Raw genomic sequence first — 21,766 nt, 5'->3', positions numbered from 1 at the left:
AACCAATCTGCTGTTAGGTTGGAGGTTCCTACGTCCTGGAAGATTAACCCGGTGTTTCATGTTTCTCTGTTGAAAAAAGCTGATGTGTCTGATGGTGACGCCTCTGCCACTGTTCCTCCGGTGGTGGAGGACGGGGAATATGAAATTTCCCGCATCCTAAATTCTAGACGGTATCGAGGGAGTTTGCAGTATCTCGTCGCTTGGAAGGGTTTCGGACCTGAGGATAACTCATGGGTGAGGGCGGATGATGTTTCTGCTTCCAGACTTGTCAGAGCTTTTCACAGGAGGTTTCCTGGTAAGCCTGGGCCTAGGGGATCCGGAGGATCCTCTTAGAAGAGGGGGTACTGTTAGAACTCACCTGTTAGTTTTTTTTAGCTTGCTGGTCACATGACCATTTTTGCCTATTTAATCCGGCTCCGCCCTCCTAGCCTTGCTGGACTTCATTGTATTTACTACTCTTGAGCTAGCTTGGTGCTCTGTTGCCGTTCTCTGTTAGTTTTGCTAGGTCTTCTGACCTCTATGCTTTTTGTTGTGTGTTTGTCTTTGACTGCTACTATTTCTGCTAGGAGGTGTCCAACTTATCCCAGTCCCTAGTTCTTGTAGGGATCCCTCCCTCACATCTATAGGTCTTCGTACAGACTAGCCGAGGACTTTAGCGGGTCTGATCGCAGGATCAGGTTCCCCGTTACATCGTAGGGATCTAGTTTAGTTCTGTAGTAGGGACAGATCTCCTGTCTTTCCTTAGTCCCTATAGCAGATCATAACATCAGCGGCATCTGAATTGTTTTGTTTAAAATTCACTGTGGTAATGTCTAGAACCAAAATTAGAAAATTGTTGTCTCTGTCCAAATATATATGGACCTAACTGTAAATGTTAAGTAGAGTTATACACTATATGGACATAAATATTAGGACACACACAGGGGCATACATAGAAATAATGGGGCCCTATAAGAGAAGTTCTAAACCCCCCCCAAAAAATAAAAAATTTGGTGAGGCACAGAAGAGCATACCTCACAACTCTGCAGCCCTTACAGAGTAATTTTCCTCCTATTGAAGCCCTAGATTCTAGATTCCCCTTTCATTGCCTCCTTAAAGTATGATGCCAATAAAAGTACCCCCAAGCACAATATGATACCCACACAGTGAATTCCCACACAGTGAATTCCCACACAGCACCCTCCAGATGCACAGTATGATGACCCTGCTGTATCCACCCGGAAAAGTATGGTGACCCCAATACAGTATGATGCCCCAACTGTGACCCCAACACAGCAATCCAAATAATATCATGGCCCCCAGAGAATGACAGACCCCAAACAAACCTCCACACTGTATAATGGCCCCTACTAGCTCTCCAAACAGTTTAATGCCCCCCACAAAGCCCTCCAACAGTATAATAGCTCCCATGTAGCCATTCAAACAGTATAATAGCTGCCATATAGCCCTCCAAACAGTATAATGGACCTCACATAGCTCTCCTAATAGTATAATGACCCCCACATAGCCCTGCAACAAAATAATGGCCCCCGTATAGCCCTCCAAACAGTAATGCCACCCCCCATATAGCCTTGCAAATAGTAATGCCCCTCTACCCTCCACATAGCCCTCTAAACCGTAGAATGTCCCCCTCCCCTACATAGCCTTCCAAACTGTATAATGGGCCCCACATAGCCTTACATGTAATATATTGGCCCCACATAGTCTTCCATATAATATGTTAGGTCCCACATAGCCCTCCATAAAATATCATGGTCCCCATATTGCCCTCCATATAATATAATGGCCTCCATAAGTACTTGACTAAGAAAAAAATTAAATTAAATCCTCACCTCTCCCCATTCCCCGCTGCTCCGGTCTCCTCAGCGTGTCTTCTGCAGCTCTGCACTGCTCGGCACAGCGGGCACGTTATAGTGACGTCATCGTGCCTGCTGCGCTGAGACATCAGATGCATCATTGTTTTCAACTGTATCGGTATCCTGGATGAAAGTGTGATGCTGGGAAAGGAACGGGGTGGGAGATAGTACTGGCTCTGGGCCCCCTACGGACCCCATAGCTGTCATGTGGCCTGCCGCTATTGGCGGTACACCACTGGACACACATCATAATTATTGAATTCATGTTTTCAATTCAGTCCTCCTTTCACAAGGTTACAATCAAAAATATTTCCTGAAATATTTTTAGATGCTGTGTATACTAGCAATAGAGATCAATAGGGTAGGTTTGAACTAGAGGTCATGTGAAATGTCCCATGCTCGCTGTATTGCCTCGTCGTCTACGGCGCATCCTGCCCCAGCACCACCTCCCATATCTGATGCCTTCCGGTCTCTGGTCCATGAAGCGCAAGGAAGAAGCGTCGCATATATCCCCTGATTGGCTGGGTTTGGGTAAATCAGGAACTGACATTCCCCCGGTTTACCACGCCCCCTGAGGAAGTACAGCATACGAAACGTGCGTAGGGGTAAAGGGACATCAAACATTACATGTGCTCCTGAGGTACAGCCCTTGGCTGCGGTAGATATCTCCACATTATGGTCTTTTGGTGACTACTTTGTGTATGTTATACAGCTTATTATGTGTTGAAAATGATATTTCAGCCACTGATATGTCTAAATATATGTATTTTGGTGGAGCTCTCATGAAGGAGCCGTGTACTATTTAACTGTAATACTGTCAGGCCAAAACACACTATGTGGAGATTGTTTCCCTATGTATATGGAACCTGATTGGTGTTTATGAATTCTGATGTCCCTCACGGTGTGAGGTTCTGTTTTTAGTATTTGTTGTTTGTAGTCTTCTAATCTGCCATTAGTTTAATAAAGGCCTTTTTATATAAATTATGCTGTGGTTGGTTGGTTTATGGGGGCTTCTGACCTCTAGTTCAAACCTATTGATCTCTACCACTTCCACAATGGCCTACAATGAAGCACTCAGCATTGCAGTCAGCCTTTACTTAAACGGGTTTTACCATAAACAACATTAATCTTAATCAACATTTTAATCAATAGATCTTTGAATAATAATAAGTTCCACAATTGGATTGGACACGGGATCACAGCTGATTCCTTTTGTGAGGTAAAACAATTCACTGTCTGTTGTAAGCAATGTTTTACCTCACAGGAAGAATCAGCTGTGATCCCGGGCTGTCCTGTCTGTATACTCTTTTGCCTCCTCCTCTGCCCAGGAGCTGTGGTATGATCAGACCATGTTCTGTACCCGGTCAGACACAGCCATTAAACAGGGACACATTTATAAGATTATCTCAGCACAGGAACATTGTATTTAAACATATCCAATTGTGGAACTTATTATTCCAAACTATATTGATTAAAATGTCCTTTGTTCATGGGAAAACCCCCTTAAGGCCTTATTCAGACGTCAGTGTTGCACATACATGTTGTATCCGCCTTTTTTCAAGGATACAACACGTAACCATTATAATCTATAGGGAAGTTCACATATCCGTGTTTTTTCACAGACGATGTGTCCATGCAAAACTCACAGACATGTCCATTTGTTTCTGGTATCACGGATGAAAAGAGGCAATACACGTCTGTGAAAAATCCGTACAGCGCACGGATGACCTCATTGTACCGACCATGTGCTGTCTGTTTAACTTTACCAAGAAGAGGAACTTTGTAATTTATGTATCTATCCGAGAAAAACACTGACGACACAATAATAGGAAAAACAGACACACGGACCATTCACTGATGACACCGGTAACATTCTTTCACATACGTGTTTAATCATGAACATGTGAATGAGGCCTTACTAAAAAAACTCAGCGTTCAAATTCATAAAAGTTCCCCTAAATTTTTCACATTCAACTGTGAATGGTAAATAGTAAAACGAAAAGGAGAACAGCTATACAAAACAAAGGCAACAACACATTGAGGGCAGCAAACCTTTTGTCGATAAACATAGTAAGGCCATGTTCACACGTTCAGTATTTGGTCAGGATTAGAGATGAGCGTTGTTCTACTCGAACTGTTCGCCAATCTCAATCTGTTTTGGGCGGTGTTCGAGCCGGTCGGCGAACACGAACAATTTGAGAAAGATTCGGCTGTTCGAGGTTATGTTCGATAACTGTTCGTGCACCAAAATCATAACTGGATTTTTTCTCAGTAATGATGAAAATTAATGTTAATACACAGTTTGAGTGTACAGCGGGGCGGGGGGAGGGGCAGGGGATGGATCTCTGCAGGAACAATGAAGATCTCCATTTTTTTTTCTCTTTCCCGCATTTACAGTGGGGAGGTGCAATCTGTCAGCCTATCAGCAGCGCACACACGGAGCGAAGTGCTTTTTTTTCACACAAGCAAGGGCATGTGTGATTGGCAGTGTATGTCACATGTCCTTGCCCTATAAGACCAAGCCATTTTCCCCGTCGCCACCATTTTCTCACTGCTGCAGCTGCGTGTTAGACGGCACCGCTGTTGCTGTGTGCGATATACCTTGTTAATTTCAAGCCAATTTTCGCACAAATATACAGATAGCTTGGGAGTAGGGAATAGTTGTGATTGCAGTCCTTTTAAGGACTAGGTTACAGCATTTCCTACGACTTTTATCAGGCAGGTCTGTGCTCTTAAATAGATGGATTGTGGGAGTAAAGACTAATTGTAATTGGAGTCCTTTTCAGGACTAGGTTACATCAGTTCCTATCAGTTTTTGCCAGGCAGGTCTGTGCCAGTGCTGTGCAAGTTTTTTTCACAGCATTTGGCTGAATCTAGCAAAGCTAATCCTTTTTGGCCTATTGCAGAGTGTGTTAGTCAGTGGAGTAGCCTATCTGTGTTGCAAGATATACCACCTGTGTATAGAATACCAATTTTTTTACTGCACCTAGTGAAGTAAAATCTTTTGGGCATAGCATCATTCTATTAGTCCATCTATACTGACCTCCATCAGGTTGCAAACTGAATATAATTTTTTTCTGCATCTAGCTCTGAAAAAATATTTGGGCTTCTAGCGGTGTGTGGGACTTGGTCTATTAGTCCATCTATACTGACCTCCATCAGGTTGCAAATTAAAAATATTTTTTTTCTGCATCTAGCTCTGAAAAAATATTTGGGCTTCTAGCAGTGTGTGGGACTTGGTCTATTAGTCCATCTATACTGACCTCCATCAGGTTGCAAATTAAAAATAATTTTTTTCTTCATTTAGCTCTGAAAAAATATTTGGGCTTCTAGTAGTGTGTGGGACTTGTTCTATTAGTCCTTCTATACTGACGTCCAGCAGGTTGCAAATTGAATATAATTTTTTTCTGCATCTAGCTCTGAAAAAATATTTGGGCTTCTAGCGGTGTGTGGGACTTGGTCTATTAGTCCATCTATACTGACCTCCATCAGGTTGCAAATTAAAAATAATTTTTTTCTGCATCTAGCTCTGAAAAAATATTTGGGCTTCTAGCAGTGTGTGGGACTTGGTCTATTAGTCCATCTATACTGACCTCCATCAGGTTGCAAATTAAAAATAATTTTTTTCTGCATCTAGCTCTGAAAAAATATTTGGGCTTCTAGCAGTGTGTGGGACTTGGTCTATTAGTCCATCTATACTGACCTCCATCAGGTTGCAAATTAAAAATAATTTTTTTCTGCATCTAGCTCTGAAAAAATATTTGGGCTTCTAGCAGTGTGTGGGACTTGGTCTATTAGTCCATCTATACTGACCTCCATCAGGTTGCAAATTGAATAAAAAAAATTTCTGCATCTAGCTCTGAAAAAATATTTGGGCTTCTAGCGGTGTGTGGGACTTGGTCTATTAGTCCATCTATACTGACCTCCATCAGGTTGCAAATTAAAAATAATTTTTTTCTGCATCTAGCTCTGAAAAAATATTTGGGCTTCTAGCAGTGTGTGGGACTTGGTCTATTAGTCCATCTATACTGACCTCCATCAGGTTGCAAATTAAAAATAATTTTTTTCTTCATTTATCTCTGAAAAAATATTTGGGCTTCTAGCAGCGTGTGGGACTTGTTCTATTAGTCCATCTATACTGACCTCCATCAGGTTGCAAATTAAAAATAATTTTTTTCTGCATCTAGCTCTGAAAAAATATTTGGGCTTCTAGCAGTGTGTGGGACTTGGTCTATTAGTCCATCTATACTGACCTCCATCAGGTTGCAAATTAAAAATAATTTTTTTCTGCATCTAGCTCTGAAAAAATATTTGGGCTTCTAGCAGTGTGTGGGACTTGGTCTATTAGTCCATCTATACTGACCTCCATCAGGTTGCAAATTGAATAAAAAAAATTTCTGCATCTAGCTCTGAAAAAATATTTGGGCTTCTAGCGGTGTGTGGGACTTGGTCTATTAGTCCATCTATACTGACCTCCATCAGGTTGCAAATTAAAAATAATTTTTTTCTGTATCTAGCTCTGAAAAAATATTTGGGCTTCTAGCAGTGTGTGGGACTTGGTCTATTAGTCCATCTATACTGACCTCCATCAGGTTGCAAATTAAAAATAATTTTTTTCTTCATTTAGCTCTGAAAAAATATTTGGGCTTCTAGCAGTGTGTGGGACTTGTTCTATTAGTCCTTCTATACTGACGTCCAGCAGGTTGCAAATTGAATATAATTTTTTTCTGCATCTAGCTCTGAAAAAATATTTGGGCTTCTAGCGGTGTGTGGGACTTGGTCTATTAGTCCATCTATACTGACCTCCATCAGGTTGCAAATTAAAAATAATTTTTTCTGCATCTAGCTCTGAAAAAATATTTGGGCTTCTAGCAGTGTGTGGGACTTGGTCTATTAGTCCATCTATACTGACCTCCATCAGGTTGCAAACTGAATAAAAAAATTTTCTGCATCTAGCTCTGAAAAAATATTTGGGCTTCTAGCGGTGTGTGGGACTTGGTCTATTAGTCCATCTATACTGACCTCCATCAGGTTGCAAATTAAAAATAATTTTTTTCTGCATCTAACCCAGCCAATAGTTTTGGCCTAATACCACAGTTTGGCCACTCAGCTCTGCTCGGTTACCATCCATTGTTTTTTTGTGCAAACAACTCCAGAGTTGTGAATTAGTTAACCACCAAAATGAGTGGAAAAAGGCCTGCTGCTGGTGGAAAGGGGAATAGGCGTGTTGGGAAGGGGAAAAAAGGTTGTGTCCGTGGGGTAGGTGCAGAAGAAAGACCATCTTCCAGCCAAACTAAAATGTCTACTTCTTTTAGCGGACAATGTGATAAGATCCCTTTCTTACGGCCACGCCAATCGCTACAAATTCCAGATGAGGCACAAAAACAGCAGGTGCTTCAACGGATATCAAGTGCTCCTTTAAGTGGGCTCTCCTCCACATCAACTTCAACATCACAAATACTCCAGTCCTCAAAGGTGTCACCCAAATCGCACTTGCTTCCTCACAGCTCCCAAATCTCCAGCTGCCCGTCTGAGTATGAGGTAGAACAGATGGTTGAGTCTGCAGAGCTGTTTACTCATACTATAGCCTGGGAATCAGAGGTCGACTCCAGCGCTTCTGTGAATCCAGACGAGGAAATGATCTGCACTGATGCCCAGAATCTTTATGAGTCGGATCCAGGACCAGACGCAGAAGGTTCTGACCATAATGTAGACCCTCATTCCCAAACTGTAACTCCTGTTGGTGGAGACAATGAGGAAGACGATGATAAGACTCAAATACCTGATTGGAGCGACAACTTTAGTTTTTTTTCAGGGCAGGAACAGGTTGGCTCTGAGGACGACGGGTGTGATAACGCACAGGGTGATGATGATGAGGTCGGAGATCCCACTTACTGTCAACCCACAGTCAGCCAAGAGATGAGGTCAGCAGAGGAGGTGGAGGAAGATGCTAGTGACGACGAGGTCAGGTTGCGCCTTCCTGGACAGAGACGTAGTACTGGAAGCACGTCAACAACTGCATCCTCAAACACAACTCTGCCTCTCACCACAAGTCGTGGTGGCTCTTCAGGTCGCATGGGTGCTAAGCTTTGCATAGCCTGGGCATTTTTTCAGATCGATAAAGATGACCCAACTCGTGTTATCTGTAACATTTGTCAGCAAAAGCTAAGTAGAGGCCAAAAAATACATAGTTTGAGTACTTCATGCATGAACCGGCACATGGACATGAAGCATAAGTTGCAGTGGGAAGCTCAGTGTGCTACAATGCGGTCTAGCCGGCCGGGCCAACCACCGTCTGCCATATCTTGTGCATCCGCGGCCTCTTCATCCTCTGTGACTGGGGGGACAGCAGTCACACCTGTTTTGGGGCGCAGACCTGCCACCTCTTTACCCGCAACAGCCAGCGTGATTGGCAGGTCATCATTTTCTTTGGAGGTGGTAACACCAGCTGGTCTTGAGCGCTGTCCGACATCGATAGCACCACCTTTGGATCAAGGCAACCTAACATGTCCGCCTGCATCTTCCTCACAGACCGGCAGTTTGCCGGGGACACCCTTATCAACCCCGTCTAAGCACAATAGCCAGCCCTCGGTCCCTCAGATGTGGACAAGTAAAAGACCATTTCCTCCTAGCCATGAGAAAGCTAAGAGGTTGAATTTCACCATCTGCAAGCTCTTGGCTACAGAAATGCTGCCTTTCCGCCTGGTGGACACAGAGGATTTTCGAAACCTTATGTCCGTCGCAGTGCCCCAGTACCAGATGCCCAGTCGGCACTACTTCTCAAAGAAAGGTGTGCCTGCGCTCCACCAGCATGTCGCACACAACATCACCGCTTCTTTGAGAAACTCTGTGTGTGACAGGGTGCATTTCACCACAGACACTTGGACGAGTAGGCATGGACAGGGGCGTTACATGTCGCTGACTGGGCACTGGGTAACTATGGTGACAGCAGGACAAGGGGCTGCTGTCCAAGTCTTGCCGTCCCCACGAGTTGTGCGTCAATCCTCTTTATGTCATTTTTCCTCCACTGCTTCTGCCTCCTCAACCTCCTCTCAGTCTTCCACCTGCACCCAAAGCCTGTCTGGTCATGCCACAAGCTTTCTAACTGCGCAGAAGGGATCCTGCACACCTCCTTACTATGCTGGCAGTAGGGCTCAACGTCATCAGGCGGTTTTTACATTGAAATGTCTGGGAAATGTGAGTCACACAGCTGAGGAGTTGTGGTCAGCTCTGGAGAACCAATTTCATGAATGGTTGTCTCCACTGGACCTGAAACCAGGGAAGGCCGTGTGCGACAATGCTGCAAACCTGGGTGCGGCCCTTCGCCGGGGCAATGTCACACACGTGCCTTGTATGGCTCACGTGTTGAACCTGGTTGTCCAGCAATTTTTAGCCCACTATCCCAGACTAGATGGCCTTCTGCAGAGGGCACGGTCGCTGTGTGCTCACTTCCGCAGTTCGCATCCCGCAGCTCAGCGACTTACATCTCTACAGAAGTCGTTGGGCCTGCCACTTCACCGGCTAAAATGCGATGTGCCTACCCGGTGGAATTCAACTCTGCACATGTTGCAGCGACTGTGGCAGCACCGACAAGCCCTGGTGCAATACGTTCTGACGTATAGCCTGGGCCAACGAGATTCAGAGGTGGGGCAAATCACGCTGGAGGAGTGGTCTCAGATCAGGGACCTATGCACCCTTCTGCACAGTTTTGAAATGGCGACGAAGATGTTTAGTGCTGACGATGCCATTATCAGCATGACTATTCCGGTGATTTACATGCTGGAGCACATGTTAAACAGAATTCGGAGTCAGGTGGTGGCACAAGAGGAGGTGGAGGAAGTAGAGGAGGAGGAGTTGTATGCGGAAGGGCTAACATCTGCAAGGTCCAGACGGTCGGCAGCACCAAGGCGGCAGGCATGTGAGGGTGGGGGAGATGGTTTAACCAGGGCGCATGGTAGCAGCCAAACTAGTGAGGAAGGTGCAGGAGCCCAGGAAGAAGTGGAGGACGAACTGATGGAAGACTCATCAGATGAGGGAGACCTTGATCACATTTCTGTTGTGCGAGGTTGGGGGGAGAGGACAGAGGAAGGAAGCATGATTGTTACCTCGCCACCAACACAACAGGGACTTGGTGCTCCTGGATGCGCAACACACATGAGTGCCTTCTTGCTGCACTACCTGCAACATGACCCTCGAATTGTGAGAATTAGAAATAATCCTGACTACTGGGTTGCCACACTGTTAGATCCCCGGTACAAAAGTAAATTTTCAGAAATTATTCCTGCCATAGAAAGGGATGCACGCATGCAGGAGTATCAGCAGAGACTGTTGCAGAATCTTACATGTGCTTTTCCACAAAATACCAGTGGTGCACGTAGTGAATCTCACAGTTCCAACTTGCCAACCGTGGGACCGTCAAGTGTTCAGCACTCAAACCGTAACAGAACCACAGTATCTGCTGGTAACATCAATTTTGCGGAATCATTTCACCACTTTTTTAGCCCATCCTTTGCAAGGCCACAGGAGACAAGAAGTCTGACACATAGTCAACGCCTAGAGACGATGGTACAGGAGTATCTCCAAGTAAACATTGAAGCCACGACTGTGTCACTGGACCCTTGCTCTTTTTGGGCTTCCAATCTGGATAAATGGCCGGAGCTAGCCACTTACGCCTTGGAGATCTTGTCATGCCCCGCAGCCAGCGTTCTGTCTGAACGTGTGTTCAGCGCTGCTGGTGGTGTGCTGACAGATAAGCGCACGCGGCTCTCCACTGATAATGTAGACAGACTCACGTTCATAAAGATGAACAAATCATGGATCCGAAACGACTTTTCTACCCCTGTGTCATCCTGGGGAGAGTAAAAGCTTGATGATTGGTTAAAATCACCCTACCAACCGTTTTAAGCTTTCAAATTACTAATCATGTTTATCTGTATCTTGACTGGAAAATAATTTGGGCTTTGTAGCAGTGTGCAGCACTGATCCTATTAGGCCATCTATAATAAGCTTCACCAGATTTAAAATTAAAAATAATTTTTAGCTGCATCTAGCCCGGAAAATAATTTTGGGGCTCCGAGATGCGCAAGACACATAAGTGCCTTCTTGCTGCACTACCTGCAGCATGACCCTCATATTGTCAGAATTCGAAGTAATCATGACTACTGGGTTGCCACACTCTTAGATCCCCCAAACTTTTCGATCAACCTTTTCATTTTAATAAAGACCAAAAAAATGGTCATTTTTGAAATTATAAGCATTAGCAGGTTGTTAGAAACTGAAATCAAACAGTTTTCAACTCAAAACTTTATTCTAGGTGATGTTACATTTTCACATAGGACCCCTTGTTCGAAAGGAGCTTCTGAACTCTCTCGTCCATTGAATTTGTCAGGTTTTGGATGGTTTCTGCTTCAATTGTTTTGCATGAGGACAGAATACCCTCCCAGAGCTGTTGCTTAGATGTGAACTGCCTCCCGCCATCATAGACACTCCTTTTAATGATGCTCCAAAGGTTCTGAATGGGGTAGAGGTCAGGGGAGCATGGGGGTCACACCATAAGTTTGTCCCCTTTTATGCCCATATCAGCCAGAGATGCAGATGTTTTATGTGCAGCATGAGATGGTGCATTATCATGCAGAAAAATGATCTTGCTGTGAAATACACGGTTCTTCTTCTTGAACCATGGCAGGAAGTGCTGTTTGAGAAAATCCACATACATTATGGAGTTCATCTTTAGCGCCTTCAGGGATCCTAAAGGGGCCGACAATCTCTCTCCCCATGATTCCAGCCCAAAACATTACTCCACCTCCTCCTTGTTGGCGCTGTAGCCGTGTTTGCGTGGGGTGTCCATCAACCAGCCATCCTCCACTCCATTCATCTGGACCATCGAGCGCTGCACGGCACTCATCCGTGAACAAAACAGTTTTGAAATCAGTCTTCATGTAATGTTTGGCCCACTGGAGCCGTTTCTGCTTGTGTGAAGTGGATAGAGGAGGTCGACAGGATGGCGTATGCACAGCTGCAAACCTCTGAAGGACCCTGCATCTTGTTGTTCGGGGGACGTTGGAGGCACAAGCAGCTTCAAAAACTTGTCTGCTGCTATGACAAGGCTTTTTTGCCGCTGCTCTTTCAACCTGACGTAATTGCCTGTAGGAAAGAGTCCTCAATTTGCCCTTATCAGCACGCACACGTGTGTACTGTGAATCAGCTACATACTTCTTGATTGCCAAGACACTTCATCCTGATCATCGCACAATGTTGATTGTAGTCATGCCTTGACCTAAACACTCCACAATTTGTTGCTTCTCAGCAGCCGACACATCCTTTTTCTTTCCCATTTTGGCAGAAAATGTAGGCTGCTTAATAATGTGAGAGAGCCTTCTTAAGTAGTCTTGCCTTTCATTGGACACACCTGCCAAACTAATTAGCACAGGTGTCTGCAATTGCTTACAGTGATATAAAGAGCCCTGACACACATCACCATCAATGAGTTTAACTGACAAACAAACAAATTCTTCCCTTATCACTCCTAAACACTTTTTGCATAATAATTTGGAACGCGGTGTACATGTGCTTTTCCACAAAACACCAGTGGTTCACGTAGTGAATCTTACAGTTCTAACTTGCCAACCGTGGTCTGTATGGAATTGTTCAATAAAGGGCCCAAAATTAAGATAACATAGATGGGAGAGGTCTCTATGAATAGGAATTCCTAAGTATTTGATACCCTGTGAGGGCCAGGCAAAGGGAAAGTTGGACTGGATGGAATCCTATATGGATTTAGGGAGGGAGACATCGAGGGCCTCAGACTTCGCTGCATTGATTTTAAAATTTTACCATGTAACAAAGTGATCTATTTCAGCCATAACAGCAGGGATGGATATATGTGATTGAGTGATATATACTAGGACATCATCAGCAAATAGAGAGCACTTGTACTCGGTGCCTCCCACCTCAATCCACCTAATATTGGGGTTATGGCGAATTGATGAGAGCAGGTGCTCCGTCACTAGGATGTATAAGAGAGGGGACAGAGGACACCCCTGCCTTGTCCCATTGGTGATTGTGAAAGGTGATGAAAATGTTCTGACGCACCCCCTGGGCCTTGGGACACCCGGAGCCGGACCCTTTTTGGTGGATGCTGGTGGTTGTAGTCTTCGTGGCGGCGATCCGGTTCCGTGGCTCAGGGCGGTCAAACCAGTGGCGGAACTATTTATGTGGTTTTGATGTTTAAATGTCCGACTACGCCACCCGTGGATTGCGGTCAGAGTGAACCGCCGCTACAGGGCAGACCGCTAAGGCTGGTGTTGTGGGTGCAGCAGAGCGTAGCATAACTCCCCACGGGAGGAGTATAGCCTCAGGGCAGTGTATGCGGAGGATGGGGGTGATGGTGCAGGGCAGCAGCAGTAACGACACGGAGTCAGTGATGCAGTTCAGGGCCTTTACTCACAGTTCTTATTATCCAGACCACGTCTGCAGGTAACGGCTGCCCACGTCGTACTGTGCTCACCAGGTGAGGGGCTCAGACAACTCCCAGATAACTTTGGAGCGCTTCACAGGACCCCCTTTGTGTGTCCTTTGTCTGGCCTTTCTTACCAACACTTCTGTCCGGCTGCCTCGGGCCTCCTCTTGGTAAACTTGGCGCCAGTTTCCCTGACCCTATGTGGTGCCTTCCTAGCGGGTGGAGCAAGGGGCTGCGCCACATAAAATGTCAGAGCCTCCGGTTTCTAGCTGAGGGTCGTTTCCTGCCTCCACTAGTTCGGGGACCGGTCTCCCCCTTTGGCCTGACCCCTCCACGCAGGTGGATTCGGGCGTGCGGTGGCGACTCGCCCGTCCGCACCCCTGGGATCCCTTCATTCCTCGTTCCTGGAGCCTTCTCCGCTCCTCTTCCTTCCTTCTCCCTCTTGCAGGCCTGGGCCTCTGTTACTAGGCCCGCCTCCGGAGCAGAGCTCATGCAGAGCCCCTGCTCCCTGCCACTTCTGCTCAGACTTCTCTGCACTGAACTAAGATGGTGCCCACCTTTTATACTCCCTTCTCAATGCACCCAGGAACTGCTTCCTCCCTGCTCCTGCACTGCAGGGTTCCCCTTCCTCAGTGTTCCCTCCCCCCACTCCAGTCAGGGACAGGGACTGTCGTGCCCATCTCAGGGGCATATTGGTCGCCCTGCCCCACGGCAATGTGGTGTAATGCATGCAGGTGTCGGGTCCTGATCCACACTCCATCCTTATCTGAGAGTGAGATATCACACCTCTGGGTGAGGTGCAATACGTCTGTAGCAACCGAGCCCTCGGTGCTACAGTTCCATTTATCTTCAGCCTAGGTGACGTATTGTGATACAGGGCCGTGATTTTGGCTATAAAAGGGTCCCCTAGACCCCTACCCCAAGCTTTTTAAGAGAATCATATATGGCGTGCCAGGAGACTCTATGGAATGCTTTCTCAGCATCCAACGAGAGTATCTACTTACAAATTTTTAACTGCATCTAGCCCAGGAAATACTTTGTGCCTAGTAGCAGTGTCTGCTAGTCAGTGGATTATCCCGGCTGTTAAGCAAGCTACACCACCTGTAGTTTGGACACTTAATTTTTTCAAAGGAAATGCTTCGGGACCACGGGATACTTAGTGAAGAGCATCAGGAGGCACCCCAAGGCATAGGGGCTGGGACTGGCACTAGGATGCCTTGCGGTGGACAGCCGAGCTCGATCCTTATAAAAGCTTTTTAACTGCAGCAGCTTTAGTGGACGCTACTGGAGCTGGAATTACGCGGCTGCTGGCATGAGACTTGCCCTCCAATAGATCCTTGTAAATGGATTTAAAGTGTATTCATTCAAATTAGAGGGACAATTTAAATTAAAAAGCTTAGAGCTGCCTCCACCACAGGGGGGCTCTCTCGACCCACCAGCGGACAGGCACCAGTATTGGGAGAGGGGGGCTGGCCGTCAGGGTTCACCGCGGCTCTGGCACAAACCCGGCGACACGGAGGTGGCACGGGCAGGAGCGGACTGGCCATCTCGGCTTCTCACTTTTTGGATTTTAGAAGGGCATGACACGCCTATATCTGTGTCTCCCCCTCCTTTTACTCCTCCACCTCTTTTCTTTTCGCATGACTATATGTACTTGTCACTTTTCCATGTGTTAGTTGTGTCTTCTGAGCAGTTTGTCAGCTTTTGGACACCTTTGAAGGTGTTTTCTATGTGTTTCTATGTGTTTTTGTTTGCCTGCCATTGGTTTTAACGGTGTTCGAAGGTGTTCGACGAACAGTTCGACGAACAGTTCGGCGAACACACGGGTGTTCGACGAACCGAACCGAACTCGAACACTACGGGGGTGGCTCAACACTAGTCAGGATTGTACATCAGTATTTGTAAGCCAAAACCAGGAGTGGGTGATAAATGCAGAAGTGGTGACGTGTTTCTATTATACTTTTCCTCTGATTGCTCCACTCCTGGTTTTGACTTACAAATACTGATGTAAAATACTGATCAAATACTGAGTGTGTGAACATGGATTAAAGATACAAATGGTTTAGTGTTCTAAAGTATAGAAAGGGTTACTGAACCAAAAAGAGAAGGAAATTGGTTCCTCGGAGAAATGCATTGAATTCTAGCTCTGGATATGAAACAGCCCAAAGTTATGAATTTCAGGAACGACACTATGTATATTTGTTAAGTATTTTGCCACTCAGTCATTATTGTGTAAAATAATGATTTTTTTTTCTTATTTTGCTCCTATTAATTATTATGCTTTTACATTTTGGCACGTGATTTGTCAATGTCGTTCTTAAATAAGGTTTTCTATTTAAGTGTGTTACTATCATTGAGGGCAGTTTATTGCCAGAAACGCGTCGGGTTGGTTCACCGGACCACTTGTGCCAGATTTTAGCAAAGATGAATTAAATCACTGACATTTTATTAATGAAGGATGTGCTGTCTGTTTCTGTTTTTTTCTTATGCAAATTGAAAAGTGGAAATCTTTAGAAACCACAGCAATTCCCATAGACACAAAACAAAATTTTATAGAAGAATGGAAGCCATTAAAGTTGCAAATGAGGGATCAACTCCATATTAAGCTCTTCATGACCACCGACAGCGATGCACAGCGCCGTTGTAAATTTCTGTTGGGTGGTCCAGGATCCCAGTGCTAAACACAGCCTTGAACTGGCAACATCATCTGTGCTAATTGGCCCATTTAAGTCAACCCCACAACTTTCTTATTTTCTAGATGACGCGAGTGTAATGCACACGCCCGGGCTGAGCGGCGTGTGCGTGTGATTCCACTGGACCGTGCCGGAGAGTGAATGCCTGGAGGCGCGTAACTAGGTATTCACCCGATCCGACCAGGGTCGCACGACGGCATACGACGCCAGTGCACCCAGGAGGAACCGAGCAGAGGGACCAGGTGCTACTCCAGGACAGACCCCGGACACGGCTGTTGACCCACACAGGGGAATACAGGAACAGACTGGTTAGGCCGGCACACAGACTGGTGGGAATAGGCAGGCACGACTGGTATGCGGGCAGGCGGGTATGCAGGCAGGGGGGTACAGGCAAGCACGGCTAGAGTGCAGACAGGAAGGCACTAGCAGGTAGGAACACAGGCGGGATAGGACCCAGTACACACTGGGACTCTGGAACAGAACCACAGATGTGGCGGACAAACACAGCAGAGTGAGGCCGCCCAGGGAGGTGAGCGAGAGCAGGGCAGGACGAGACTGCCTGGAGTGGTGAGCAAGAGCAGGGCAGGACGAGACCGCCTGGAGCGGTGAGCAAGAGCAGGGCAGGACGAGACCGCCTGGAGCGGTGAGCAAGAGCAGGGCAGGACGAGACCGCCTGGAGCGGTGAGCAAGAGCAGGGCAGGACGAGACCGCCTGGAGCGGTGAGCAAAAGCAGAGCAGGACGAGACCGCCTGGAGCGGTGAGCAAAAGCAGAGCAGGACGAGACCGCCTGGAGCGGTGAGCAAGAGCAGAGCAGGACGAGACCGCCTGGAGCGGTGAGCAAGAGCAGAGCAGGACGAGACCGCCTGGAGCGGTGAGCAAGAGCAGAGCAGGACGAGACCGCCTGGAGCGGTGAGCAAGAGCAGAGCAGGACGAGACCGCCTGGAGCGGTGAGCAAGAGCAGAGCAGGACGAGACCGCCTGGAGCGGTGAGCAAGAGCAGAGCAGGACAAGACCGCCTGGAGCGGTGAGCAAGAGCAGAGCAGGACGAGACCGCCTGGAGAGGTGAGCAAGAGCAGAGCAGGACGAGATCGCCAGGAGCGGTGAGCAAAGGGTCAGAGCTGAGCGAGACTGCCGGAGCAGTGAGCAAGGAGTCAGAGCAGGACGAGGCCGCCTGGAGCAGAGCGAGACTGAGCAGGGGGAACAGGGCTCTGTTCACACGGAACAGACAGGAAGGGAAAGGCAGAGCCAGATACCCACAAGGAACTTGCAGCGAAGTAGCGAGTGGACCACAAACACACAAACGGGAGTACAGAGACAACAAGCAGGAGTTAGGTACGAGTTCAGACTCTGCAGAAAAAGGAAAGGAACGGACATAGAGGCAAAACAGGTAAAGGATAGGAGAGAGTTCAGACTGGAACTGAGTGTACGGAAGAGACCGACACTGCAGCGGGATACAGGAGCGGGTCTGGGAATACGGCCCCCAGAGAGGCGGGACGAACAGGCAAGGAGCGTGTTCAGACAGGACAGACAAGATACAGGAGCGGGTCTAGGTAATCGGCCCCTAGATGGCGGGAGGAACAGGCTAGGAGCGAGTTCAGACAGGACAGACAAGATACAGGAGCGGGTCTAGGTAATCGGCCCCTAGAAGGCGGGAGGAACAGGCTAGGAGCGTGTTCAGACAGGCCTGGAAATACAGCCTCCAGGATAGGCAGACAAGAGAACACAGAACGGGACCTGGCACCTTCAGAGTGCAAGCACACACTGAATGAAACACAATGCTCAGGCAGGGATTGATTGGGGCAGCTGGGTTAAATACCAGGTGACAGACAGCAATAGCTGAGGACGCACAAGGGGTGTGACCCACAGCAGGTACAAAAAGCAGGAAGTGATCGGGCGCCGCCCTTAAGCAGCAGAAACAGACACAAACAGACAGCATGGAGGGAAGCCAGAGAGACATTCTGGACTGGAGATCAAGTGCGCGCTCTTGCACAGTGGGAGATGGACCACTATGCAAGGACGCCGCCAGGTATGTTACAGCGAGCAATAATGATTACAAGGTATTAAGAGGGAGTGGGCTCACTCTCTTACCCCATTGACATCCCCACAACATGATTGAGGGAACCTGATAGTAGTCATGTCAACCGGGGGTCAAATATTGACCTCCGAGTCTGCCAGCTACGGTGGCCTGTTAGATCCAGCCAGAAGCAGGATCTAACAGGTGTTCTGCCAGTGTTATCTGACAGGTCTCATGCATTGCAATATATGGGCACTGCAATGCATGAGACCAGTGATCAGAGAAGTTAAAGTCCCATAGTGGGACTAAGTAAAAAGAAATATAAAAAACATTAAAAGTAAACACAAAATAAAGAATGGAAAAAAAATCATGAAAAAATCTTACAATGATAAATGCGCATTTTTATGTAAAAACTACACATATTTGGGATCACTGCGTTCAAAACAACCTTAATTAGATCACTGTAACACTTTAACTTCTACAGTGAACACTGTAAAAAAATAAATAAAAAAGCTGGGAAAAATTATGTTTTACCATCAAACAAAAAGTGAAATAATATGGGATCATAAAGTTGCAGATCTTCTCCCACAAAAAGTAACCCTCCACTCAGCTCTATCAGTGGAAAAATAAAAAAACCTATGCCTCTCAAGACTACGGTGATGCAAAAAAAATATTTTTTCTATAAAATTGTTTTTAGTGTGAAAAAGCAGCAAAATGTAACAAAATGATATAAACGTGGTGTCTCTGTAATCATAATGACCCAAAGAACAAAGCTGACATCAGTTTTTCCACAAGGTGAACAGTGTAAAAAACAAAACAAAAAACAATTGTCACTTCTACCGTATGGTGAATGGCGTAAAAAAAATAAAAATGAAAGCAAGCCTTGAACTGCTGTGCTTTGTTCATTCTGCCTCCCAAAGATCACAATAAGGCGCAGATCGGTACTTAAGCAGCGATGCCAATTATGTTCTTTTTTTATTGTTTTATCAGAAAAAAAGAAACTTGCACAAAAAAAAAAAAAATTGATAATCTACTTGGATTTTTAGCTGACGTGAAGAGGAAATCCTCAGCGTGCTTATATAATATACTGGAATACTTTGTATTGCATTATGTTCTTTCTGTTACTTTAAATCCAGCAGGCAGCGCAATGGCACACACTGTTTTTGGAGCATTCATATAAGGAATTTTTTATCCTCCTTTTTACTTCAGAGAGTTTGAAAACGCCTGGTGGAAGAAAAAAAGTGCATATCACTTCTTTAAGTATGAAAGAAACCTCGCTGAGCTGGGCACTGTGCCATCAAAAGGCAGCAAACAAATGCTTCTGGTAAAATACTCTTCAAAGATTTTTTGCAAAAAAAACTCCTTCATAAACCTCTAAAAAAATATATAAATAAGGAGAGTTTCCTGAAGCAGTTTTTCTTGAAAGACTCACGGTTTTTGAAAACCCACAAAATGTGTTTCCACATATCCTTAGGCAACCACATATAAAGTTTCTAAGTTTTAAGGGGTTGTCCACTACTAGGATAACCCCTTCTTGATCTAAATGTTTGGCACCAATTAAGTAAAAAGCCTATACTCACCTCCAGTGCTGGCGCCGTTCCAGGAGTGTCGTCACTCGTGGTCCCGGGGCTCTCATGCGGTTGTTATCACACGTGAGCCCGGCACCCAATCAGAGCTGGCGTCGCCTTTGTATGGTTAAGTAATTAATAGGCAGTGACAGCTGCGGCTGACCGTTGTACACTGTAATAAGATCACCCTTAAGCCTTCACTGTTTCAAACTGAATAACACCAAGTTGTTTAGGCTCAACAGGTGAGATGGACGCTCAAAGCCGCAGGTCCGGGTGGGCACAAGGACCCCGGTGTGTGGGTGCGGCAAGCAGGAAGGCATGTGGGAAGCAAGGACTTAGGATATACAAGAATCTTGAGAGTAGTAGGACAGATGCAATGGAACCCAGCAGCGATGGAAGCAAGGTAAAGCACAGAAGCTCGAGTACACCAAACAAAAGTGTTGAGACTCAATCCCAAGACACAGGTGTGTGTGTATCAATGGGCCTTAAATAGATCTATGGAGATGATGTTACTGATCCACACCGGGCAACTTACAAAACCTGACGTGGAGCACAACAGAGGGCAGCGAACCCGGGAGAAGGGAGCAAAGCCCGGGATGGCTGAGACAGATGTTTAACACAAGTACTGTCTTGGTACTGCAGTCTACCCATTCCATTAATAACCTAAATTATTATCTTAAGAATACACTGGGCTAGGCTTCGAAGGAGGACTAAGATGGAAGCCATGGTGGCCTTCAGAAAGTCCCTGGCTGCTGTGTCAACCCATCAGCATGCAGAGCTCACATCATTGTCATTGAAATGCTGCTGTCAATGATTAACAGCAGCAATCAGAGCTGAGCTTTCTGTGTCACCCTGGCCTGGATGCCACAAGTGTAATAAAGCTGTCTGAGAGCAAGGGGGAGGTTCTCTAGTCAGGGGAACATTAGCATGCAATACCTCCTGTCTCAGGCCAGTAGGGGGAGCCGGCTGCCCCTATAAAAGCTGGAACTGGGGGCAGGGTTAGGGAGAACTGGACGACCTGTCTCAGGACTGAGACTTGTCCCAGAGAAGAGCAGGGACAGAAAGTTGTATTGCACCCTAAGAGGAAGTGTGGCAGTAGGAGAGCCACAAGCCAGAGACAAGAGGCGAAGTGAGCCTGTCTTGGCAGATAAAGAACTTAATCTACCAGACTTTGATGTCTGAGGCTGGGAGGATTCCACATCCTACAGCAGATAACCAGTCCGCAGGGGACTGTATATTCCTTGGCCTAAGAAGCCTGGAGGCTCTGCCACAACAGAAGGGACCAGCAAAGCCGTATCAGGCCGGGAGCAGAAAGGAACCCACGTTGCAGGCCATACATGCGAGAATACACGGAGAGCTCGGAAACGTGGGCTGTTACCCTATAAGGAGGAGATAGCCAGAAGGAGCGCAGAAAGCACGGTAGGCCTACACCCTCACCCTGACAAGGGCCAATTTCCCAATTGCTCTCAGACATCCAGGTCCCCTCCTAGCCGGGACTGTTTGTGGGTCAGTTTACCTGTTCTAGTAAAGACCCTGGACTGCAACCTATTGTCTGTGTGCTCCTTGCTCCTCCAGCACTAACGGCACTGGGACTCTCGTCACCATCACCCCCATCTTCCATCATACTGCCCTGGGGCCGCACTCTTCCCGTGGGGAGTCACACTATCCCAGCTGCATACATCATCAGCCCCAGCGGTCTGCCTGGCAGCGGCGGTCCGCACTGACCGCAATCCACGGGTGGCGTAGTCGAACATACCAACAGCACGAAGCAGACTACCATTGGTCTGACCACCCTGAGCCACGGAACCGGGTTGCACTACTACCCCCATCGTTCCCTACTGCCCGGATTCGAGTGCCCCGCGGCCCAGGGGGCGAGTCAGCTTTGGCGTAGTCGGCAGGATTGTAACCAACCCGCCACAAACGGGTATTGCGTTCCTGAAAGAGACTGTACACGTACCTGAAAAGAGGTTTCCCGCCATCCGGGGCCATTTCCCGCCATTTCCAGCCGTCTCCGGCCATCTTCCGCCGGTTCCCGCCATCTTCAGCCGGTTTCCCGCTATCGGGCGCCATCTTCAGGACGCCGCGCGGGAAGAAGAGGGGCGTGGACGTCCAAACCGCGCGAGAACCGAAGCTCCGCCCCACGCACCGACGCTGCGCAAGGTCCTGGAAGCGAGAGAG

Source organism: Phyllobates terribilis, unplaced genomic scaffold, assembly GCF_046119375.1.
Source record: "Phyllobates terribilis strain yellow unplaced genomic scaffold, ASM4611937v1 Scaffold_7__3_contigs__length_470593459, whole genome shotgun sequence".
Lineage (NCBI taxonomy): Eukaryota > Metazoa > Chordata > Amphibia > Anura > Dendrobatidae > Phyllobates > Phyllobates terribilis.
This window is presented reverse-complemented; position numbering follows the sequence as displayed.